The 26860-nt window shown below is 43.0% G+C and overlaps 1 protein-coding gene across 23 annotated transcripts in view; it reads right to left on the bottom strand.

Annotated features, from left to right (window-relative positions):
- The window catches only part of LOC126227762 (uncharacterized), a 932351-nt gene that overhangs the window by 337347 nt on the left and 568144 nt on the right, over positions 1–26860 (bottom strand). For 13 of the 23 annotated variants that reach the window (XR_007544023.1, XR_007544029.1, XR_007544031.1 and 10 more), the window contains exon 3: positions 8437–8594. The exons of 8 other annotated variants lie outside the window; for them this stretch is intronic. The gene's annotated coding sequence lies outside the window, so the exon portion shown is untranslated. Of the gene's footprint in view, positions 1–8269; positions 8410–8436; positions 8595–26860 lie in introns of those variants that run through there. 2 more of the 23 variants (XM_049942251.1, XM_049942249.1) reach the window with 1 other exon arrangement.

The following is a 26860-nucleotide window of genomic DNA, read 5'->3' as shown; positions in this document are numbered from 1 at the left end:
TCGTCCAGTGCTACACACTATTTGAGGAAAGTAATAATCACACCAACTTTCATTATGATATTGTAATTCAACTAAGGTACAGAAGTAAGTAAAAAAACAGCTGAGAGGCCACTATCTACCCTTGGTTCCATCTACAAAATTCTGGATGTTAAAGATGAAAAGTTATTCAGCTGAGTATTTTTTTACAATGTAAACAGAGCATACACTTACTTCGAGAAAAATTGGAATCTTAGGAAGTCTTCAATTGACAATATCGATAAGTGAAGAGAGTAAAGACGAGGATGAATCGGAACCTTTGCCAATTCGTAAAATATCAAAAGCTGCGGGAACACTGGACAAAGTTAAGCATTGAGTGTTGAGATGTGAATATGTTGAACTAGTGATAAATGTATTAAATAAAATGGACAGTACAATGTAAAAATTAGTACAAAATAAGCACTAACTACTGGTCTGTTTCTCAAACTTTTGAAAACATTACTACATACTGGATCTTATTGTCCTGGGTGTGTCAAAATGAATATCTGGCTTTTTCGGTTTTGTAGTATTTAATACATTCAACTTAGAATTATGAAAGATCAGCTGAAACAATTTTGTTTGTATACATGTGTACATGCGTATGCAACCGAAGAATGTGTTAAATTAGTGAGACAGCCTTTTACGCGTAAAGGGAAGGAGACATTTTTATTTCATTTCTGTAATAATGGATGAGATCACCAACAAGATTAATTTTTTTTTACACCGACACAGATTCCGATTCATTTATTGTACAATGATTACTGGTCCTCTGAACGAACGACATTGACAGCAGGTAATACACTCCTGGAAATGGAAAAAAGAACACATTGACACCGGTGTGTCAGACCCACCATACTTGCTCCGGACACTGCGAGAGGGCTGTACAAGCAATGATCACACGCACGGCACAGCGGACACACCAGGAACCGCGGTGTTGGCCGTCGAATGGCGCTAGCTGCGCAGCATTTGTGCACCGCCGCCGTCAGTGTCAGCCAGTTTGCCGTGGCATACGGAGCTCCATCGCAGTCTTTAACACTGGTAGCATGCCGCGACAGCGTGGACGTGAACCGTATGTGCAGTTGACGGAGTTTGAGCGAGGGCGTATAGTGGGCATGCGGGAGGCCGGGTGGACGTACCGCCGAATTGCTCAACACGTGGGGCATGAGGTCTCCACAGTACATCGATGTTGTCGCCAGTGGTCGGCGGAAGGTGCACGTGCCCGTCAACCTGGGACCGGACCGCAGCGACGCACGGATGCACGCCAAGACCGTAGGATCCTACGCAGTGCCGTAGGGGACCGCACCGCCACTTCCCAGCAAATTAGGGACACTGTTGCTCCTGGGGTATCGGCGAGGACCATTCGCAACCGTCTCCATGAAGCTAGGCTACGGTCCCGCACACCGTTAGGCCGTCTTCCGCTCACGTCCCAACATCGTGCAGCCCGCCTCCAGTGGTGTCGCGACAGGCGTGAATGGAGGGACGAATGGAGACGTGTCGTCTTCAGCGATGAGAGTCGCTTCTGCCTTGGTGCCAATGATGGTCGTATGCGTGTTTGGCGCCGTGCAGGTGAGCGCCACAATCAGCACTGCATACGACCGAGGCACACAGGGCCAACACCCGGCATCATGGTGTGGGGAGCGATCTCCTACACTGGCCGTACACCACTGGTGATCGTCGAGGGGACACTGAATAGTGCACGGTACATCCAAACCATCATCGAACCCATCGTTCTACCATTCCTAGACCGGCAAGGGAACTTGCTGTTCCAACAGGACAATGCACGTCCACATGTATCCCGTGCCACCCAACGTGCTCTAGAAGGTGTAAGTCAACTACCCTGGCCAGCAAGATCTCCGGATCTGTCCCCCATTGAGCATGTTTGGGACTGGATGAAGCATCGTCTCACGCGGTCTGCACGTCCAGCATGAACGCTGGTCCAACTGAGGCGCCAGGTGGAAATGGCATGGCAAGCCGTTCCACAGGACTACATCCAGCATCTCTACGATTGTCTCCATGGGAGAATAGCAGCCTGCATTGCTGCGAAAGGTGGATATACACTGTACTAGTGCCGACATTGTGCATGCTCTGTTGCCTGTGTCTATGTGCCTGTGGTTCTGTCAGTGTGATCATGTGATGTATCTGACCCCAGGAATGTGTCAATAAAGTTTCCCCTTCCTGGGACAATGAATTCACGGTGTCCTTATTTCAATTTCCCGGAGTGTATGATTTACCCATGTCAACATGTCCATGTTGACATCCCGGTTGTTAAAACTTTCTAGCCCTGCAATTTTGTCGACTTTTGGTCCTCGGACGAGGGCCTCGGTTAATCAGCAGTTACCTTGCTTCACTGGTCTGCAAGATTAATGCTTGACTGTCGGAAGTGTGGGAATAATATAAAATCCGCAACTACAAGGGTAATACCAAGAAAAAAGGTCTCCTATTTTTTTTTAAGTACATAGAGCTGTTATTTCTACAGTGGTTTACATCAGTTTACAGCTTTAACATTTAGCTATTTTTCAACTTAGTTACCATTTCTGTCTATGCATTTTTGTAGACGCTGTGCCAGTTTTTGTATGCCCATGTTATACCAGCTTGCCGCCATTCTGTTCAGGAAGTGAATCACTTTCCCGCCAAATGTTCTTTTAACCCAGGGAACAGGTGACAGTCACTGGGTGCCAAGTCAGGACTATAGGGTGGGTGGGTGATTATGTTCCACTGTAACTGTTGCAGGAGAGCAACAGTCTGCCGAGTGATGTGTGGGCAAGCGTTGTCACGGAGAATGTGTACACCCTCGGTTCAACATTCCTCTTCTCCGGTTCTGAATTGCTCGCTTGAGTTTTTTCAGAGTCCCACAGTACCTGTCAGCGTTAACTGTGGTCCCAGTGGGTGTAAAGTCGACCAACAATACCCCTTTCAGATCCCAAAAATCAGTTGTCACGACTTTACCGACAGACTGTGTTTGTTTGAATTTCCGCAGCTTTGGTGAAGAAGGATGCCGCCACTGGCGTGATTGTTGCTTGGTCTCAGGTGTAAAGTGGTATGCCCAGGTTTCGTCACCCGTGACAATTGAGTCCAGAAAGTTGGCCTGTTTGGGTGCAAGGCGGTGAAGAAATGCACGGGAAGCATCAACTCTTTGCCGCCTGTGGTCCTTGGTCAGCATCTTGCACACACCTTCTGGTAGTTCAATGTTTCCGTTAAAATTCTACGAACATTTTTGACATCCATGCACGACTCACCATACACTTCCGTCAACTGGTGATGGATTTCAATTGGTGCAGTCCCCTTTGCATTCAAAAAAACGAATAACTGCACGCAATTCACACTTGGCGGTAACATCCAACAGGAGCTACATTCTCAACGGCTGCCAAGCCAACATCGAGCACCTCAGTGCGATATGCGCATGTTTATACGCAACGTGTGAAGCACTCAATAACAGTGTGACCAACTGCCACACAGAGTTCTGTACTTATAAAAAAAATAGGAGACCTTACTTTTGGGATTACACTCGTAATAACATATTTTAGCCTTCCATAATTATGTGAATGTATTTTAATTCGCTTGATAACTCCCGGCCACAGAAATCCATTTTGTTTTCAAACATAAACACGGGTCACAGGAGGCTACTCACCTTCCCAATACAACTTGTGCATCAGCCTCAGATCTACAATATTTCCGCAGGGGGAAATACTAGATACTGGCACTGCCCCTCCCTGAAGCGTTTGAGGTAGGACGCCAAAAATTTTAAAAATCGGCTTATCGAAAATATAAAATATGTTCACTTTGTAACGCACATCTTTCTGAAGAGTCTAATACATAAAACATGAGTGTTCAAGGAAATCTAAGATGTTATTTGGTCTTAAGTGTGCGAAAGTGCAGCATCACGCCTCTTCACATGGTATTCTTCAACCGCATGTCACTGTATTTCACTCTGTGGAATTCAAATGTGTAATATTTTGTGATGGGTGCCATCAAACTATATTCAGGACAGTTGGAATTAAAATGTCGTATAATCAGCCGGTTTGACATCCTGCCCCCCCCCCCCCCCCCCACAAATAACTCACGGTTAATACTGGATGGAATTATTTGAAACCTGGAGAACAAGAACTCCTCACAAAATTTGCACTCTTTATTGCCTATTAATAAAATTAAATATAGGATCCACAAAACCAGTGAAGACAAGAAACAAGCAAGACAGTACACATTTCTTCAATCCAAAGTCCTAGCATTTTTTCCTCTAATCTTGCTACAGATTTACATGGTGGGCTTTCCTTCTGGAAAAGAATCTATTACCTCATCAAAGTCCCTCAAATATTTTGTATAGGAAAACTCAATGTTGTCATTTAATACTGGAAGAGCTGTTAATACAAGTAGTACCTAAGACTGGTGTGGTTTCTCAGTCTGTTTACATGTGTTTTGTCACTGTCTGCTAGATGAAACTAAATTGGCCTGCCTAATATTTCAGCAATTGGAACACACACCAAATAAATGAGACTGTTATGGTACAAATGGTCATTTTTATAAGTCGACATAATATAATTCACAAAGTACCAATATTAAATGACAAGCAAAAAGTTGTATGTTAGGAAATAGTTTCACATTTCATTCATACTCTCTAGCTTCTGAAGTATGAGATCGAAAAGTACTAGTACAAAATTTTTATATAAATTTGTGATCGTTGTAGTCTTCCACAATTTGTGTAATGTCCCCGTTTCCTTCTTCTTCCTCGTTATAACAAACAATCTTGTCATCACTAATTCCTGCCTGTGTCAAAACTACTTCTCCGCTTAACTTCATTAACCCGGCCACGACCACCGGTTTAGTTACACCGCATTTATTCTCCGGTTCGGAGTTGTTACGTGTTCGTACAACACGTTTTTCCGCACTACTCCCAGAATATGATTTTAGCGGCTCCTAGCTGGGGATTGTACAACTGGCGAGAAGATAATACATAATCTTTGTTACCTGTTATTCCTGTTAGTCATTTATTTCCACTATGATAGTCTGAATCTATGTATTTCGCTAGTAATTATAACAATGCTGATGATTTGCAAACCCAGTCAACGACATATACAGCGACTGGCATTCACCCGTTTGGCTTTATTCTGCTCAGCTCATATAGCCCCATCCCCTTTTGTCTGCAGGAAAATTTATTTCTAGATTCAACTAGATGCAATTGGGATTCCCCTGGCAGATATATCACGTACATTATGCACACATTCAAAAATCAACTTATAATTCATTTAGAAATCAACTTTGAATATGTTCAAAAATGGGTTTCAATATCATAAGAATAAGCGATAGACCAACGTGTGCTAGATGCTAGGCACTTTGTGAAACAAGGTCTTTTTCCTCAAGGATACGAATTTGGTGTAGTGAGCTTTAACCACTTTTTATAATGAGGTGGATGTTGTTACTGTGATTAAGACTGAATGACAGTTAAAATTCGGCCCACCAAAGTAATCAGTAAATCTCTGTTCCTCACAGTGAATCCCGTAGCTTTGACCTAACCCTCCACACCTATCCAGGATATCGTTTCATCCACGAGCAGTGCATTAATTTCCGCTACATTTACATTACGAGGCATTGGGAGATGGCACTCTTCTGCACTGTCTAGCAACTGTTTCATTACTAAAATGTTATATGCTCCTTCACAACACAAGAAGATTTGTGACTGCTTTGCACTTTCTGAATACAATAATGCACAGTCTCCTTCCCTTTAGACTGCACACTCCACTGCACGTTTTGCCTTTGCTGCCCCACTACTGCTGTTGCACCGCAGTCCACTGTGATGTAATACCAAAATGTTCCTTGCAGCATGCTGGAACACGTGTGGCCTCAATGAACCACAAAATACTGCTCTCATCTTTGGAAAACTGTAGCACCCACACACTTCCAACTAACTGTTAAAATGTTTTCAAATCTTTCCGAAAAATTTTCTTGCTCTGATCTCCCACAAAAAAAATGTAAAGTGAAAAAGTTTATCAAATAATACATTTCAAATGTTGGTTTGCTACAAATTCCAAGTCACACATTTTAATTTATTATCTCATTGTTACTGATTCCATTGGCCAGAAAGTTTTCACCTGTTATCAACATGTGCTACTGAATCCAATTATAAAATTGTGTTGTACAACACCAAATTTGGGAGGTATGGCATGATAAACATTGATTAGTGTGAAAAATAGCACAACATTTTCATTGGGGTAATGAGAGATGTAAGAAGATAGTTCTCATATCACTATCGTGTACAGCTGTTGAATTACAAAACACACAACTTTCAATTTTTTTTTTTTTTTTTTTTTTTTTTTTTTTTTGTTTGTACATGCACTGCCCCGTGTCTAGAAAAACATTTCACACAGTGTCCTCCGGCCCAATTTGGACAGCAAAAGACAAGTGCATTCCACAGGCGATAAGTTTTTCCACATCTAGGAAAATGTAGCTTTAGTATTAAAATTTTCTGACAATCCACCATTCCACAGTAATGATGATTTATAAAGTGGGGAAGTAACCCCACGTCATAAAATTTATAAAGCAGAGTTGCATCAATTTAAAGCATAAAATAATACTTATTAACCAAATATTTTTTTCAAAGTTCTGTGAAACCCTAATGTTAATATTTTAACCTCCAGCTGTCTACTGCCTCCTATGAAAGTGAAGACGCCCACTAGTGGGTGCTAGGGACCAAGTTGACCAGCAGTGCTGATTAATAATGTTTTCTCACAAGCAGTAACCAGTGCCGTGTAACAGAAACTCCCGTATGCAGAAAAAACATGCATGAAGGCATAACTAGTTAAAAGCTGTTCACTGGTTACCATTTACTGTCCACCCACTGGCTGCGTATAACTCAACAAAGAAAAAGGATGTCAACATATTAGTTTCACAAAACAAGTGAACTGCATGGATGTTACTTTGCAAGTTTCAGCTGAGGATACCAGCACTAAGCAAACAGGCTGGCCCGCAAGTAGCCTGAAAACGGCTCAGCAGTGAGTATTTCATCAGCAATATCTAAAATCTTTGTTATTGCTTGCATGAAATAATGGAAAAACTACTGTCACTCAACCGAAAATTAATGGTTTTCTTTTTTCTACAACTTACAGATGAGAAAATTAACTATGCTACAAAGTGTCACACTAGATGTGGGGGATGTGACTATTTACTACGGGAAAGACCACAAATTCTGGCACAGGAGCTGAGAAATTATATATAAAAATTACAAGCTTTATATGAACAATGTAGGCCACTACAAATACAAGCTCAATCAGCAGAAGTTCATAAGAAAACACAGTTCCTCTTCTTTCACAAGAACTTCTTGGACATAGCACACACAGATGCTTTTTACATTGCTACTGTCAAAGATAGCCCACTGTTTATTTACCAACAACTGAAAGCAGAGCTGAAGTTCACCCATGGAACTGAACAACAGTTATTTGAGAATAGCAGGATCTGGAGTGAGCTGAATAATTAAATTCAACAATTCAGCGAGTGATCTATTTTCATACAAATAAAATTTACGCGATCAGATAACTAAATTTTGTTTCCTCATTCACACAAATCAACGTGTACACCGTCAATAGGACGGATAATGCCTAGTCGGAATTCCATTTCTCTCCACATACGATTCAAGGTCTCCATGGTGACATGTTCAAATGGATTGCAAATGTTTGCCTTAAATTCCTGTTGGCCTCTAGCCCTGGTTCGGTATACCGCATCCTTCACAAAACCGCAGGAAAAAATTTGTGGTGTAAGGTCAGGGGATCGTGGCGAACATCAAGTTGGACCATCTCGTCAAATCAACCTATCCGGAAACTTTTTATTTAGAAATTAAAGTACATTTAGGGGCTAGTCGAGTGGTGCCCCTGTCTTACTGGAATATGACACAGGCTGCAGGTGTCCCAATTGTGACACAGTAAACTCTTGCAGCATGTCCACATTAACACCACTGTTGATGGCAGACATGAAAAAGAATGAATCAGTGATGCAACTGGGGACCAGTCTGCACCAAACATTGACCTTACAACTGTCTCTTTCCATTTCATGTGTAACACGAGGATGCTGCAAATCCTATATACAAACATTATGACAATTCAGTCTGCTGGATACATGAAATGTTGCCATATTGGAGAAACAAATGTTTTCCAAAAATTCAATGCTTGCATTAATCTTGCATAGGATACTCACTGCAAATTGTTCACACCCAGGTTTGTCCATAGGGTTAAATGCCTGAAGCAGCTGCACGTAGGGATAGAGCCATTACCTCTTATGCAAGACATTGTGCCATGTCGATCTTCTCATTTCCAACTCCCTGGCTGCAGTACATACAGATTTTATAGAACTCCTTGCAAACACTTGCCGTACCCTGTCCACAATGGAATCTGAAACTCATGGTGACCAGACCTTTTTTTTTTTAATGCAGATCACTACCTGTTTCCATAAATGATGTATTCCAAGTCTGAAAGGTTCGTTGCATTTGGGCATCAGGTATCGTCTGTATCTACCGGGCCACACACACTGAGCTTTCTCCAGAGGCGTCCACGTTTTATCATGTTTTCAGGTTCACTTTTGCATCAAAATTGTATGACCTGGAAGGTAAAAGAAATTTTATGAGTTATCTTATCATACACTAGAAACCATTTGTTAATATCTCGTATAGGTTCAAAGTTACTGAAGTCTTAAGTTGTGAAGATCTACATGTATAGTGCAAAATAAAAAAAAATAAAAATTGCTACTCATCCAAAGCTGTTACTTTTAGGCATTAGGATACAACACACTATTTGATGAAAGTAATAATCAAACTTACCAACTTGCACTATGATAATGTAATTGAACAAAGGCACAGAATTAAGTAAAGAAACAGCTCAGAGGCCACTATCTACCCTTGGTTCCATCTGCAAAATTCTGGAGGTTAAAGATCAAAAGTTATTCAGCTGAGTATTTTTTACAATGTAAACAGAGCACGGACTTACTTCGAGAAAAATTGGAATCGTAGGAGGTCTTCAATTGACGATATCGATAAGTGAAGAAAGTAAAGACAACGATGAATCTGAACCTTTGCCAGTTTGGACAATATCAAAAGCTACAGCAACACTGGACAAAGTGTCTACCATCATCAGTTATTTTGCTCCCCAAATAGCAAAACTCCTTTACTACTATAAGTTTCTCATTTCCTAATCTAATCCCCTCAGCATCACCCGATTTAATTTGACTACATTCCATTATCCTCGTTTTGCTTTTGTTGATGTTCATCTTATATTCTCCTTTCAAGACACTGTCCATTCCATTCAACTGATCTTCCAAGTCCTTTGCTGTCTCTGACAGAATTACAATGTCATCGGCGAACCTCAACTTTTTATTTCTTCTCCATGGATTTTAATACCTAATCCGAATTTTTCTTTTGTTTCCTTTACTGCTTGCTCAATATACAGATTGAATAACATCGGGGAGAGGCTACAACCCTGTCTCACTCCCTTCCCAACCACTGCTTCCCTTTCATACCCATCAACACGTGTAACTGCCATCTGGTTTCTGTACAAATTGTAAATAGCCTTTCGCTCCCTGTATTTTACCCCTGCCACCTTCAGCATTTGAAAGAGAATATTCCAGTCAACATTGTCAAAAGCTTTCTATAAGTATACAAATGCTAGAAATGTAGGTTTGCCTTTCCTTAATCTAGCTTCTAAGGTAAGTCGTAGGGTCAGTATTGCCTCACGTGTTCCAACATCTCTGCAGAATCCAAACTGATCCACGCCGAGGTCGGCTTCTACCATTTTTTCATTCGTCTGTTAAGAATTCACATTAGTACTTTGCAGCTGTGACTTATTAAACTGATAGTTCGGTAATTTTCGCATCTGTCAACACCTGCTTTCTTTGGGATTGGAATTATTATATTCTTCTTGAACTCTGAGGGAATTTCGCCTGTCTCATACATCTTGCTCACCAGATGGTAGAGTTTTATCAGGACTGGCTCTCCCAATGCCATCAGTAGTTCTAATGGAATGTTGTCTACTCCCGGGGCCTTGTTCGAGTCAGGTCTTTCAGTGCTCTGTCAAACGCTTCACGCAGTATCGTATCTCCCATTTGATCTTCATCTACATCCTCTTCCATTTCCATCATATTGTCCTCAAGTACATCGCCCTTGTATAGACCCTCTATATACTCCTTCCACCTTTCTGCTTTCCCTTCATTGCTTAAAACTGGGTTTCCATCAAAGCTCTTGATATTCATGCAAGTGGTTCTCCTTTCTCCAAAGGTCTCTTTAATTTTCCTGTAGGCAGTACCTATCTTACCCCTAGTGAGATAAGCCTCTACATCCTTACATTTGTCCTCTAGCCATCCCTGTTAAGCCATTTTGCACTTCCTGTCGATCTCATTTTTGAGACGTTTGTATTCCTTTCTGCCTGCTTCATTTACTGCGTTCTTATATTTTCTCCTTTCATCAATTAAATTCAATATCTCTTCTGTTACCCAAGGATTTCTACTAGCCCTCATCTTTTTACCTACTTGATCCTCTGCTGCCTTCACTACTTCAACCCTCAGAGCTACGCATTCCTCTTCTACTGTATTTCTTTCCTCCATTCCTGTCAATTGTTCCCTTATGCTGTCCCTGAAACTCTGTACAACCTCTGGTTTAGTCAGTTCGTCCAGGTCCCATCTCCTTAAATTCCCGCCTTTTTGCAGTTTCTTCAGTTTTAATCTACAGTTCATAACCAATAGATTGTGGTCAGAGTCCACATCTGCCCCTGGAAATGTCATACAATTTAAAACCTGGTTCCTAAATCTCTGCCATACCATTATATAATCTATCTGACACCTTTTAGTATCTCCAGGATTCTTCCATGTATACAACCTTCTTTTATGATTCTTGAACCAAGTGTTAGCTATGATTAAGTTATGCTCTGTGCAAAATTCTACCAGACGGCTTCCTCTTTCATTTCTTACCCCCAATCCATATTCACCTACTACGTTTCCTTCTCTTCCTTTGCCTACTACCGAATACCTGGCACCCATGACTATTAAGTTTTCGTCTCCCTTCACTACCTGAATAATTTCTTTTATCTCATCATACATTTCTTCAATTTCTTCATCATCTGCAGAGCTAGTTGGCATATAAACTTGTACTACGGTAGTAGGCATGGGCTTCGTGTCTATCTTGGCCACAATAATGCGTTCACTATGCTGTTTGTAGTAGCTTACCCGCACTCCTATTTTTTATTCATTATTAAACCTACTCCTGCATTACCCCTATTTGATTTTGTATTTATAACCCTGTATTCACCTGACCAAAAGTCTTCTTCCCCCTGCCACCGAACTTCACTAATTCCCACTATATCCAACTTCAACCTATCCATTTCCCTTTTTAAATTTTCTAACCTACCTGCCAGATTAAGGGATCTGACATTCCACGCTCCGATCTGTAGAATGCCAGTTTTCTTTCTCCTGATAACGACGTCCTCTTGAGTAGTCCCCGCCTGGAGATCCGAATGGGGGACTATTTTACATCCGTAATATTTTACCCAAGAGGACGCCATCATCATTTAACCATATAGTAAAGCTGCATGCCCTCGGGAAAAATTACGGCTGTAGTTTCCCCTTGCTTTCAGCCGTTCGCAGTACCAGTACAGCAAGACCATTTTGGTTAGTGTTACAAGGCCAGATCAGTCAGTCATCCAGACTGTTGCCCCTGCAACTGCTGAAAAGGCTGCTGCCCCTCTTCAGGAACCACACGTTTGTCTGGCCTCTCAACAGATACTCCTCCGTTGTGGTTGCACCTACGGTATGGCCATCTGTATCACTGAGGCAAGCAAGCCTCCCCACCAACGGCGAGGTCCACGGTTCATGGGGATATTGTTACATCTAAATATTTGCACGTGTTGCCCGATTATAACACTAACTCACTGATATTAAATATATTTTTGTTTTGTGAAGCGCACAATTTTACCTTTCTGAACATTTAGAGCAAGTTGTCAATCTTTGCAACACTTTGCTATCTTATCAATAGCTGACAATATTTATGCATCTTCTTCCAGACAGATAACTGCACCACCTGCGAAAGTCTGGGGTAAGTATTAATATTGTCTGCAATCGCATTAATATACAATACGAACAGTAACGGACTCAACACCCTTCCCTGGCACAACCCTGAAGTTACTTCTATACATGACAATGACTCTCCATAAAAGGTAACATGCTTAGTCCTCCCTACTGAAAAGTCCTCAATCCAGTGGCAAATTTCTCATAAATACACGGCTATTACAAATGATTGGAGCGATTTCATAAATTCACTGTAGTTCCATTCATTGACATATGGTCACAACACACTACAGATACGTAGAACAACTCAAAGTTTTGTTCGGCTGAAGCCGCACTTCAGGTTTCTTCCGCCAGAGCGCTCGAGAGCGCAGTGAGACAAAATGGCGACAGGAGCCAAGAAAACGTATGTCGTGCTTGAAATGCACTCACATCAGTCAGTCATAACAGTGCAACGACACTTCAGGACGAAGTTCAACAAAGATCCACCAACTGCTAACTCCATTCGGCGATGGTATGCGCAGTTTAAAGCTTCTGGATGCCTCCGTAAGGGGAAATCAACAGGTCAGCCTGCAGTGAGCGAAGAAAAGGTTGAACGCGTGCGGGCGAGTTTCACGCGTAGCCCGCGGAAAATTGGCTCATGCCAGAACTGGAGACCGACAGCGCCGACTTCATCTTTCAACAGGATGGTGCTCCACCGCACTTCCATCATGGTGTTCGGCATTTCTTAAACAGGAGATTTGAAAACCGATGGATTGGTCGTGGTGGAGATCATGATCAGCAATTCATGTCATGGCCTCCACGCTCTCCCGGCGCTCTCCGCGGACACCTGCCACTACTGAGAGGAAAGACAATTGAGTTTGGCGTACGGCTGTGGCACATCGTATTACATCTGCAGCAGCAAGGGGCAGCAGTTGGCATCCCAGTTACACAACGAACTGTTACAAATCAGTTACTTCGAGGACAGCTCCGAGACAGGTGCCCTGTAAAATTCATTTCACTGACTCCAAACCACTGCCATTTGTGACTTCAGTGATGTCCAGCAAGAGCTCACTGGAGGTCAGGGTGGAGGTCTGCCATGTTTTCTGACAAAGGCTGCTCCTGTCTGTGTGCCAGTGATGACCTCGTTTCGGTTAGGAGAGGGCAAATTGAGGGACCTACACCCGGAGTTACGATTTAGGGTGCAATTGCATATGACAACATGAGTGCTCTCGCACTTACCCCATGCACCGTGACTGCAAATTCGTACAAAGATCTGGTGATTCAACCTGTTGTACTGGCATTCACGAGCAGCATTCCAGTGGGCATTTGCCAACAGGATAACGTTCGTCCGCATACCACTGTCGTAACCCGACGTGCTCCACAGTGTGTGTTATCGTGTCGTCTTGGCCTGCTCAATCACATCTGTCTCCAATGGAGCACATACGGGACAGCATCGGACGACAACTCCAGCATCAGCCACAAACAGCATCAACCGTCCCTGTATTGACCAACAACTGGCATGGAACCCCATCCCACAAACTGACATCTGTGTGTGTGTGTGTGTGTGTGTGTGTGTGATTCCAATGAGAGCCTTTTTGGCCAAAAGGAAAGCTAACTTGTTTGATAATCTTGATGTTATGCCTATCTGCAACTCTGCATCTACGCTACATGGTGAGTAGCAATCTATCCTTTCCATAATATTATGATCATTCCATCCTGGATTTTCCATTGTTTTATTATTGTTCAACTATTACAGCAATTGACAATGTTGAACACACAGCACATTGAGCATTGCAAAAGAGTAGTGGGTTAACAACGAGAATTTAAAAGTTACGTAACTATCTTTCACTTCCTTCATGTCACAAAATTGGCGGCAACTGACAAACTGCACATTGAGGAGCCCATTACTGAATTGCGGAACAATGCAAAAACAGGGCAGCTGATCATAAATAGAGAAAACTGGGCAGTCAAAACATATAAACAAGAACATCAAATAAATCAGATAGAACAGTTTTCTAGAAAGCAACCTAGAATCAGTAGGAAATGCATCTAGAAACTACTTCAATAAATATTTGTAAAAATCTAACAAGTATCATTTCAACTTCACGAATTAACGTCATATATGGTTTCCATTTACATGTTTACAAGTATCGAGTAACAAGAGTCAAACAGGTTGAAAAACACTAAATAAAGCCCCCATAAATGTATGGCATTTCAAATACTTAATGAAACTGTCATCATCTGCCTTTACTGCTAAGCCACTAATGAATGTGATTAACACATCCATAGCAGGCAGTTTTTCCTGGGAGTTTGAACTGCAAGGATACTGTGAAATTCCACAAGGGTCTGTCCATGCTCTAACCTCCAAGCATACTTTAGTAACACCTCTCACAAGTAGGACAAGAAGTTACGATAGCAGATCATCTGATTAATATGGCCGAAAACTACTGAAAGAAATATTAAGTTTAAACTGAACGAAATATTAAGTGAACTGAAGTCACCAAAACTGTCAGCCTCATACGAGGAATATACATAGAAAGAACTGCTCCGTGATAGTAGAATAGGTAACTGAAAGCAACATGCTATAATAAAAGAAATGACACTTTTACTCAAAGGCAAAAATTACACTCAAGCTACAACAAATTATGTCAGTCACTTGGACACGGATCTTAACCATTCAGCCACTTGAATATATGCGTGCAATTCTTTCCAGAAAATTTTTTGGCCTGCTGTTTTATCACATCAGATATAATTTCTGTATTTTTGCATGTCAGAAGTCAACTATCCCCTCTGTTGCTCTGGGACAATGTGGAAGCTAACACATTCCTCGAGTGCATTGTAGCAGGCAACAAAAGCTGGTGCTGCCACTGGGAACCGGAGTCGAAAACGTCGACAATGGAATGGCGTCATCCACTGTTCCCTCACCCCGTCAAGTTCAAGTTCGAGAGCCAGCCATCTGCTGAAGAAGAGATACTCATCCTGTTCTTTAATTACCAGAGCCCACTGCTTATTTATTTCAAGGAACCTGGTGTCTCCCTCACTGGAGAACATTTCTGTGCAACACTGGAGAAATTACTAAATACAATTAATGCAAAACGTCTGGGAAAATTGCAACACGAGGCACTGTTGCCTCGTAACCCGTATCCCTATGTCGCAAATGTCGTAAAGCAGAAGTTACACCACCTCGAGTGGGACACACTATAGCACCCGTCCAATAGTCCTGACGTCTCCCCGTGCAATCGTCACACCTTCTGCCCTTAAAAACAACTGTGAAGCATCGACAATTCCTGTCAGTTGAGGATGTCCAGCAGGCAGTTACAGACTTCTTCATGCAGCAGCAAATGGTGTTTCACCGAATCGGTTTCTCCAGCCCGGTATGTCGGTGGAATGACTGCCTCAGTGCTCGTGGCAATTTCACCCAACTGGCACACAATTCTGGATTGTACAGCTTCCAAATGGAAACATTTCGATCGTCCTCTTACACAGTACGTATAATAACTGCAGCACCGTAGGTTATCAATACGGCCAGAGCTGGCGGCTCAGATTCCTGTGGGCGCCACGAGCAGTGCTTTCATCACCCTGCCAATGAAGAACCTCCACGTCCCCAACCAACGGAGACCACCCAGACGGTGTTACAAGCGGCCGCCATCTGAGCACCAGGCTACTTCTACCTTTTGTTCTGCACTTCTAATGAAAGTTCCCTGTTGCTAGTTGGTGACAAACATTACTTCAAGTCGTCGATAGTTAACTTCACTGGCAAACATTCAGTGCACTTGGGTGCCGCTCGTGTCACGCCTCTGCTTATAGCTAGCCACGATCACTCACAAGTTGCCAACAATGCAGCAGTTGTTCTGCAATAAGTCGACTACAACATATTTATTTAAAATGCATTTGTGTCCACTGATCTTTTGCTCGCCCGTCCAGATTCCTATGGCGACATATCTTCAGGCCACCTTCCACCTATTTGTCACAGGCCTAACAGTTGCCAACACACGACTCATCTGGCGATGAACTTTGTCAAACCTATGATGCCGTGTCATTTTCCTCCCTCTGTCGCCTAATTTTTACCACTTTCTCGGCATTTTTGTCTGTTTTTCTACCATTTGTGCTTCTGGACATTCCTGTCTCAGATCCACGCTTACCACTTTTGTTCCGTTTGCTTGTTTGAACTGCCACACACTGATTTAGCTTTAGCATTTTTGCTTTGCTACAGCTAACCCACTGCCCCAAGACCCACACACACCCAACTTGCAATTAGCAGCACCACAATTTCGAGTGCCTTTGGCACCGATGCTCCATCTAACGTGTCCCCTTCAGTTACTGACACAACAAATGACGCAGCTTATCGAGATGCTGAGGGCTTCATTCAAATGCAGATGGCAGCCAATGAGACTCGCAATAAGACGCCACAAACTACGGCAGAACCACAATTTACGGAGCCATCATTAGCGCCTCCATTTTACCCATTTGAAGGGGGAAAAAAAGAGGATTGTGTTGAGTACTTGGCTCTATCTGAAGCTCACCTATCTGAACACCAAGTACCAGTTACTGTTAAACAAGCTTTTTTCTTATCAGCAACCAGTGTGTTTGTCTATTAATTGTGCTCCGAAGTATTCCCCACTTCACGGCCAGAACTTTTTAATTATCGGGGTTTAATCCAGGTTCTGAATGACTATTGTGATGAGAAAGTTCAGGAGGTTGCTGCCAGGTCCAAGTTTTCAGACTAACAAGCAGTCAGGACAGACAGACAGTGGGCGACAGCCTTCCAAGGACTCAGATAGTGGGCTCAGACAGCCAGTCACATAAACAGCCAGGCCAGCAAGGTACCGGCATGAAAGCTCGCCCGCACTGCTTCTTAGCTCATAAGCATAGCTTCTACCTGCCACGAAATGCACCTTGTTTTTCAGGTGGAAAGAATGGACATGTTCAAGCGGTCTGCTTACAGGAAGAGAAGCCTCCCTCTCCTAATATACACCCACAGAAATCAAATTTTGTTGTACACGTTGTGCATCCTGAACCAAACAGAACTTCTAGTGTGGAGGAGAAGAGTGGTAGTTTACAAATCGTGAAATCAGTGGCATTTTCTTTAGCACAACGCAGCTTTTTGTGGACCCTGTAATAGGTGGCTGCACTATTCAGTTGCAATAAGCTAAGACTGTCTCAGTTTCTTTCCCTGTCTCAATGCTTCTGATCAGCTTAGCAAGTCCAAGCTGCACAAATCATACATTACACTTACACCATATAACTGAATTAACATTCCAGTGCTAGGTTCTTGCAACCTTCCTTCCACATACAAGAATTTGCAAAAGACAAACTTCTGCGTATGCGTTCACGGAACAGTGCAAATATGTCTGACCATGATTTGTTTGGATTTGTGTGTGTGTGTGTGTGTGTGTGTGTGTGTGTGTGTGTGTGTGTGTGTGTTCTACAAATGTGTTGTCTGTTGCTAATTTTGATTTCAAGGACAGTGTCGGTCAATTGTGTGCTGAATTCAAAGACTTGTTCAGTGACAGCTTAGGCAAAGCTTCTAATTCTGCTGTGCATGTGACCACTAAAGACAATGCACAGCCTCACTTCTTCAAGTCTCACACTATACTACACGTGCTCTGGGAACAGGCTGCTTGGAACTTTCACTGTGGCATCCATCACGGCCAGTCAGTGGGCCTCTCCATTAGTACTTTGTCAAGAAGCCTTCAGGCAAATGGTGTATTTGTGCAGACTAAGGCAACATTGAACCCCTGAATAGTTCTAAAAACCTTTACAGAAACTGAAGAACAACAAGGCTCCCTGCACCGATAGCATTCCAGCAGAATTGTTAAAATGTGGAGGAACAACATTAGAGCAGTCTCTGTTTAAACTTATCACTCACATATGGGAACAGGAGAGGATACCAGATGAATGGAATGAAGGAATATCGTGTCCCATAGATAAAAAGGTCAACTGAATGGAGTTTAGAAACCACTGTGGAATCGCCCTCCTGAACCTGGGGTACAAGGTACTAGCGGAGTTCAACGAGGGAGGTCAACAATATATCTCATTTTCAACCTGCGCCAAATTTTGGAGAAAACTGTCAAATATCACCTCTTTATTGACTAAGGCTGCATACGACAGCATCAATAGAAACTAGTTGTTTCGTGCATTACAGGAGATAGGGATACACGGAAAGCTCCTGAGAATGGTTAAAGTTATGATGTCCGACGTAAGAAGCTGCATTCGAGTTTGAGGAAATTACTCAAACCCCCTAGAAATAAAAAAATAGCACAGATTTTAGCACATGCAGATGACATAGAAAACATACCGTGGACAGTACCAGAACTGAAAGAAGCTTCTACAGCCTTAAGTCAAGCAAGTAAGAAGATGGGTCTTATGGTAAATAAAGATAAAACTAAATACATGGCCTGTGGGGAAGCATATCAACAAATATGCCGTCAACTTTCAGTGTGAATGGATGCACAGTTTAAAGGGTTGATTGCTTCAAATATCTTGGTTCCACAGTCACTTGCTTTAATGAGATCTAAACTGTAACTAAGATTAGACTGATATCAGCAAATAAGATATTTTGCCTTTAGTGATTTATTCCAGTGAAGTCTCCTCAGTAGCCCAACAAAATTCACTATTTATCCAATGGTTCTCACTTACGCTTCGGAAAGCCGTGTACCGCAAGTCTCTAGAGAAACGGAAGGTTCCAAATGATTGGAAAAGAGTACAGGTAGTCCCAGTCTTCAAGAAGGGTCGTCAAGCAGATGTGCAAAATTATAGACCTATATCTCTGACGTCGATCTGTTGTAGAATTTTACAACATGTTTTTTGCTCGCGTATCATGTCGTTTCTGGAAACCCAGAATCTACTCTGTAGGAATCAACATGGATTCCGGGAACAGCGATCGTGTGAGACCCAACTCACTATTTATTCATGAGACCCAGAAAATATTACATACAGGCTCCCAGGTAGATGCTATTTTCCTTGACTTCCGGAAGGCGTTCGATACAGTTCTGCACCGTTGCCTGATAAACAAAGTAAGAGCCTACGGAATATCAGACCAGCTGTGTGGCTGCATTGAAGAGTTTTTAGCAAACAGAACACAGCATGTTGTTCTCAATGGAGAAACGTGTACAGACAAAGTAACCTCTGGCGTGCCACAGGGGAGTGTTATGGGACCATTGCTTTTCACTATATATATATATATATATATATACACGGCTTTCTTTGTCTTTAAATATGTCTGCTTATGTCTGTATGTGTGGATGGATATGCATGTGTGTGTGTGTGTGTGTGTGTGTGTGTGTGTGTGTGTGTGTGCGCGCGCCCGAGTGTATACCTGTCCTTTTTTCCCCTTAAGGTAAGTCTTTCCGCTCCCGGGATTGGAATGACTCCTTACCCTCTCCCTTAAAACCCACATCCTTTCATCTTTCCCTCTCCTACCCTCTTTCCTGACGAGGCAACCGTTGGTTGCGAAAGCTAGAATTTTGTGTGTATGTTTGTGTGCCTATCGACCTGCCAGCGCCTTCGTTCGATAAGTCACCTCATCTTTGTTTTTTATATATATATATGACCTAGTAGATAGAGTCTGAAGTTCCGTGCGGCTTTTTGCGGATGATGCTGTAGTATACAGAGAAGTTGCAGCATTAGAAAATTGCAGCGAAATGCAGGAAGATCTGCAGTGGATAGGCACTTGGTGCAGGGACTGGCAACTGACCCTTAACATAGACAAATGTAATGTATTGCGAATACATAGAAAGAAGGATCCTTTACTGTATGATTATATGATAGCGGAACAAACACTGGTAGCAGTTACTTCTGTACAATATCTGGGAGTATGCGTGCGGAACGATTTGAAGTGGAATGATCATATAAAATTAATCATTGGTAAGGCGGGTGGCAGGTTGAGATTCATTGGGGGGAGTCCGTAGAAAATGTAGTCCATCGACAAAGGAGGTGGCTTACAAAACACTTGTTCGACCTATACTTGAGTATTGCTCATCAGTGTGGGATCCGTACCAGATCTGGTTGACAGAGGAGATAGAGAAGATCCAAAGAAGAGTGGCGCATTTCGTCACAGGGTTATTTGGTAAGCGTGATAGCGTTACGGAGATGTTTAGCAAACTCGAGTGGCAGACTCTGCAAGAGAGGCGCTCTGCATCGCGGTGTAGGTTGCTGTCCAGATTTCGAGAGGATGTGTTTCTGGATGAGGTATCCAATATATTGCTTCCTTTTACTTATACCTCCCGAGGAGGTCACGAATGTAAAATTAGAGAGATTCGAGTGCGCACGGAGGCTTTCCGGCAGTCGTTCTTCCCGCGAACAATACAAGACTGGAACAGGAAAGGGAGGTAATGACAGGGGCACATAAAGTGCCCTCCACCACACACCGTTGGGTGGCTTGCGCAGTATAAATGTAGATGTAGATGTAGGAACATGGGCCTTGACAGAAACCGATGCAAGGCTGCTCGACATATTTGAGAGGAAAGTTTTGCAGAGAATAACTGGCCCTGTGTGTGACACAGAACAACAGAGGAAAGGTACAATGCAGAATTGTACACTACATATGCTGATGCTCCTGTAACAAAAATCATACCATCAAGAAGGATAACATGGGCACGTCATGTGGCAAGAACGGAGGGAGTCTGAGGTGATAAAGAAGATTCTATTTGATAATCCGGGAGGACAAAGAGGGCGAGGTCGACCTGGAGCAAGATGGCTGGATGGAGTGAGAGAAGACATATGGAAGCTCGGATAAAAAAACTGGAGGAGGGTAGCATGTGACCGTGATGGATGGTGGAAGCTCATTGGGAAGGCCAAGGTTCATAATGGATTGTAGTGCCATGGAAAAAGAAGAAGAAGGAAGAAGAAGAAGATAGCAACATTGTACCCCCGAATAGAAACGGATTAATTTTCTCTGACTCGACCTGGTTAACTTTTTGACCGTTTGGGAGCTGTCGTTACTTTAAGATTGATTTACACAATGCCTTCCTCCAGATTCCTTTAGATGAACAATCACAGCAGGTGTGTGTCTTTAATACACGTAAGGGACTCCTCAAATTTCTTCATTTGCTTTTCGGTAGTGCACCCACACCTCTAATTTTACAGTGCTGTTTGGAACAATTAGCTGCACCTGTGTCTTTGTGTACAAATTGTTTCAATGATCCCAAAGCAGATGAGCACCTTTATAAATTGCACAGCCTGTGCCAAGTGTTATCAGAAGAGGCCTAAAATGCAATAGACATGAGTGTGTGTTTTTTCAAACTGAGATCGAGTACTTGGGGTATGTAATTAATTCTCAGGGTGTTCATCTGGTGTAGTCACACTTGCAGGTCCTTCGTAGCCTCAGATCTCCAAAGAACTGCAGTCAGTGCTAGGCAAGCTGATGTATTACATCTGCTTCACTCCAAATCCAGCTCCGACTGCAGCACCACTGCACCGTCTTTGCTGAAGAATGTACCTTTTGTGTCGTCCCAAGAACGTGGCCCTGCTTTTCGACGACTCAAAGACTCTTTCCTCAGTGATCACTGCCTCTTTCATTTTGATCCTTCAAAACCTATGGTCTTGACTACTAATGCCTCTTAGTAAGGCTTTGCTGCAGGATTGATTCTACTCACAGATCAATAGCTTTTGGCTCCAAATTGCTTAACAAAGCTCAGAGCTACCACCTGCAAATAGAGAAGGAGCCTCCTGCCATCATCTTTGGAATGACGAAAGTTCACCAGTATTTGCACAGAAGAAAGTTCTACTTGATCACCGGTCACAACCCTTTGCAGTAAGTTTTTAACCCAGCCAAGCCCATCCAGAATTGCACTGCACATAAACTGCAACATTTGGCTCTCATCTTATAGCACTACAACGCGAGATAATGCACAGGCCCACAACAAAGCGTGCCAATGCAGACACACTTTTTCATCTTCCTTTGGCACTGGGTGCAGACTTTGAAGCATCAGAAGTGTCTTGTTGCCACACTGAGTCACAGGTCTGTCAGTTTCCTTTAGACAACCAGAAGATTGCCCAGGCAATGACAGCAGATCCCTACTTGTGGATTATGTTGTACTACATCCACACCAATTGGTCACTCACTGTGAAACAAACTGGTAGCCTGGGGTTTGTTGAGACTTTGCATATCGGCAAGACTTGCCTGTGCTACATAGTGTCATACTGCAGCGTACTGAATCTGAACAGTTGTGTGTGGCAATTCCAGAGGATCTCTGGAGACATTTTCTTATTCTGCTTCATCAGGGTCACTAAGTAATAGCCCATACCAAGCAACTGGCTCACCAACATGGTATGCAGTTTGGCATGGACTTCCAAGTACAGCAGGTAACTATTCAGAGCCTTGAAACTTCCTGGCAGATTAAAACTGTGTGCCGGACAGACTCGAACTTGGGACCTTTGCCTTTCGCGGTCAAGTGCTCTAGCAACTGAGCTACCCAAGCACGACTCACACCCCGTCCTCACAGCTTTACTTCCACCAGTACCTCGCCTCCTACCTTCCAATCTTTACAGAAGCTCTCCTGCGAGAGCTGTGAGGACGGTGCGCGAGTCGTGCTTGGGTAGCTCAGTTGGTAGAGCACTTGCCCGCGAAAGGTAAAGCTCCTGAGTTCAAGTCTCGGTCCGGCACACAGTTTTAATCTGCCAGGAAGTTTCATATCAGCGCACACACTGCTGGAGAGTGAAAATCTCATTCTGGATTCACTGCCTTACTTGTGCGGAACACAAGCCAGGCCCTCCACAACAGTTCTTTGAAAGGCCAAAGCCAGCACTTGCATTTGGATTTTGCCGGACACTACCAGAACACTCATTGGCCGACTGTCTCTGAAATGTACAGCAAGTTTCTTTCCTTTTATGGTTCCCACACACTCTACGACAATGCTTTACAATCTTCAAGCCTTGCATTCCATATTTTGCCTTGAAGGTCTACCAGCATTGCTTGTGACTGACAACGGACCACAATTTGTGTCCGCAGAATTCTATGACTTCTGTACAGCCAATGGGGTTTATCGCATCCCAAGTGCAGCAGTCCAATGGAGAAGCAGAATGCTTTGTTCGAACTTTTAAGCAGAAGATGGATAAACTACGCACCTGCCACATGCGGGACCAACACTTGCTTCTCTTCTCGTTCTACCACTTCGCAACAGCACATCACCAGCAGAGTTGCTTCACAGACGGTGACACCGCTCCTTGCTCTAGTTGCTGCAGCCACCACAGCGGCCTGCACCTGCTCCACTCACTAAGGCAATGTATAAACGCAATGAACTTTTTTTTCTAATTTTTTTTCAGATCACACAGTGGTCAGAAGTGCTGGGTACAAGATATTGTCATAATGTTGCTTGGCAATTGCATATTTTGACAGAAGGTACATGCAAATTGCGGTGGGAGCACCTGAATCAACTTCACACCTGTAAATTGGGTTATTCTGTAACTGATACTCTGTTCTCGGGTTTGTGGTCTGCCCAGGTAATGCAGTTTGCATACCCTTCAGCTTCTTGGGGCTCTGGGATGAGATGAGAACTTATTAGATAACTTGGCGACGAACAGACCTGAAGTTTTTGAAGAAGTTCATCTACAAGAAGGTATTAGTGACCATAATGTGGCTGTGGCTTCTATGTCAGTGGAAGTTGCAAGAAAACCAAAGAAATAGTTTAGAGTTTTCTTGTTTGGAAAAGCAAATAAGAGTGTCATTAATGAAGATATTCATAGTCAGCTCCAAGCATTCACCACGGGACAAAAAGATATTGAGCATCTCTGGTTGGAATTTAAAGGTATTGTCCACCACGTGCTAGGGAAATATGTGCCTAGCAAAAATATAGGGCAGGGAAAGGATCCACCTTGGTTCAACAAACATATTAGGAAGTTGCTGGGAAAGCAAAGAATTTTGCAGGGTTGTTTCAAACATAGTCACTGCCCTGCTGAAAAACAGAAATTATGCGAAATGAAAGCAGCTGTCAAAAGGTCAAGGAGAGATTCTTTTAACGAATTTGAAAGCAATATTATACCTGCAGGTTCTAAAAGTAACCCCCAAAAATTTTGGTCACACATAAAATCTATGAACGCTACAAATAATTCAATACCTTTTCTGGCTGACAGTACAGGTAATGTAATAGATGATGATAAACTGCAGGTTGAAATTCTAAACCTAGCTTTTAAAAACTCACTCACGGTACAGGACTGCAGCACCATTCCCCTTTCAATTATCGAACAAATGCAAGGATGGCTGACAGTGTTTAGTGTATCTGGGATTGTGAAACAGTTAAGATCCTTAGATAGCAGGAACGCATCTGGTCCAGACAGTATCCCTGTAATACTTTATGTTGACTACGCTACAAATATAGCACCATTCTTATCCGTCATCTACCAGACATCAATGGAACAGTGGAAAGTTCCACAGCTGGAAGAAGGCCCAGCTCACAGCAATTTACAAAAAGGGTAGAAAATCGGATGCACATAATTACCAGCCAATTTCACGGACATCAATTTGTTGTACCATCGTGGATTATATTTTGTGTTCAGGTATAAAGACCTTTCTAGACTGAGAAGCTCATCTGCAGAAACCAGCACTGTTTTAGGGAACAGTGGTCATGCGAGACACAGCTGGGCCCGTCTGTGCATTATATACCCCAACTTTCGAAAGGCGTTCGACTCAGTTCCCCACTGTCGCTTGCTCCTAGAAGTGCACGCTTACAGTCTCTCTGACAACATATGCGGTTGTATAGAAAGTTTTCTAATAGACAGAAAGCAGTATGTCGTCCTGAATGTGGAGACTTCAACAGAAACAAGCCTAACATCAGGTGTGGCCCAGGGCAGTGTAATAGGTCCGCTGCTTTTTACAATTTACATAAATGATCTGGTTGATCGTACTGACAGCGCCATTTGACTATTTGCCGATGATGCTGTAGTCTACAGGAAAGTAATATAACACAAAAATTGTGAACAAATCAATGAGGATTTGCAGAAAATAAACATGTGGCGTAATGAATGGCACTTATCTCTCAGTGTTAGTATGTGTTACCTACTGCGCATAACAAAGCAAAAATTCACATTAATGTACGAGTACAAAATAAATGTCCAGTCTTTGGAAGTGGTAACATACGTCAAGTATCTGGGTGTGACTATACGAAATGATCTCAAACGGAACGATTAGATTACACAAGTAACAGGTAACGCGAACTCTAGATTGGGGTTTATTGGTAGAATCCTGAAGCGATACAGTCCTTCAACAAAGGAAATTGCTTACAATACTTTTGTTCATCCAGTCGTAGACTATTGTTCATCTGTGTGGGACCCTTACTAGTTGTGTCTGATTCAAGAGATTGAGAAAGTCCAAATAAAACACCAAGGTTTGTGACTGGTGCATTTAGCCATCGCAAGAGCGTTGCGAATCTCATAGAAAGTTTGAAGTGGGACACACTTGCAGATAGACAATGCGCTAAACAGAAGGGGCTGCTCACTAAATTCCAAAATCCGGTTTTCACCAAGGATGTAGAGCATATATTATTACCAACTACTTTCATATCACACAATGATCACCATTCAAAGATAAGGGAAATCAGAGCTCGTACTGAGGCATTCAGACAGTCTTTTATCCCCTCGCGAGATCCGCGAGTGGAATGGAGGGGGCGATATGACTTCGGCGCGAATAGTGCCCTCCGCCACACACCGCTTGGTGGCTAGCAGGGGCAGCCGATGTCCACAGGTGTCCGTTTCTCTTCATTATGCAGCTAGCCACGGGGCTGCCACACCACTTCAAGATGTCGCTGTGGTCATCAACAGAAGACCTCGCACTGTCACTAAGTGCAGAGCAGTGCCCTCTGCCTTATTTCTTAGCTGACATTCTGGTATAGTCATAAACCCATCACCGGGAAGCGGACATGAGCTCTGGCACCAGCTGTAGCATCAGCTCCTGTTTCCTCATCGCTTCCTACTACCCCCCCCTCCCCCTCCCCCCCCACCACCACCACCACCACCACCACCACCACCACCACCACCACCATAGTTATGGGAGGAGGGGGGGGGGGAGTGTAGTATCTTAGGTTTCCTATACTGCCAGAGGCAGCACCTCGAAGATTCCTGCGTGCCTGCGAGCAGCACTTCCAGCACCGCTGCACATGAAGAACCTCCTCCAGGTTCTTGACTTATGAAGACCACCAGGATGGTGTTACAAGTGGCAGCAATATGGGCACCTACCTCTACCTCTAGTTCTAGTGTCGTGCTTCTGCTGACAGTTTCATGTTGCTAGTTAACGCTGAACATTACTCCAAGTTGTTGATTATTAACTCTACAGGCAAACATTCACTTTAAAGAGACACATACATGTTTCAGGCCTCTGCTTGAACCTACCCATGATCACCCTCAAGATGCCTATAGTGCAGCAGTTCCTCTGCGGTAAGATGAGTACAATATATTTATTTAATGTGCACTTGTTCCACTAATCTTTTGCTTGCCTGTCCAGATTCCTATGGCAACAGACCGTTCTGACACCTTCCTCCCACTTGTCATTAGCAATGTGGGCGTAACAGTTGCTGACGTGTGCAACAATAATAACCAGGAAATAGCAGTAAGAATTGAATACCAAGAATGGAGCACTCCTGTTAGAGAAGGGATGTAGTCATTTGTCCCTATTGTTCGATCTATATACAGAACAAACGGGGATGGTAATGAAAGAAAGGTTCCGAGTTGAGGCTGAAATCCAGGGTCAAGAATATCAACGAGAAGATTAGTTGATGACATTGTTATCCTCACAGAAAGTGAAGTGAAGTGAAGTAATGCACGATCTGTTGAGTGGAATGATTAACCTAATGAGCAAACGACTGATAAGAAATAAGGTTATCCACAGAATCACCTACAGACATTCCTC

This window comes from Schistocerca nitens, unplaced genomic scaffold (genome assembly GCF_023898315.1).
Source record: "Schistocerca nitens isolate TAMUIC-IGC-003100 unplaced genomic scaffold, iqSchNite1.1 HiC_scaffold_340, whole genome shotgun sequence".
Lineage (NCBI taxonomy): Eukaryota > Metazoa > Arthropoda > Insecta > Orthoptera > Acrididae > Schistocerca > Schistocerca nitens.
The sequence above is the reverse complement of the archived record's forward strand: the minus strand, read 5'-3'. Positions and strand labels throughout refer to the sequence as shown.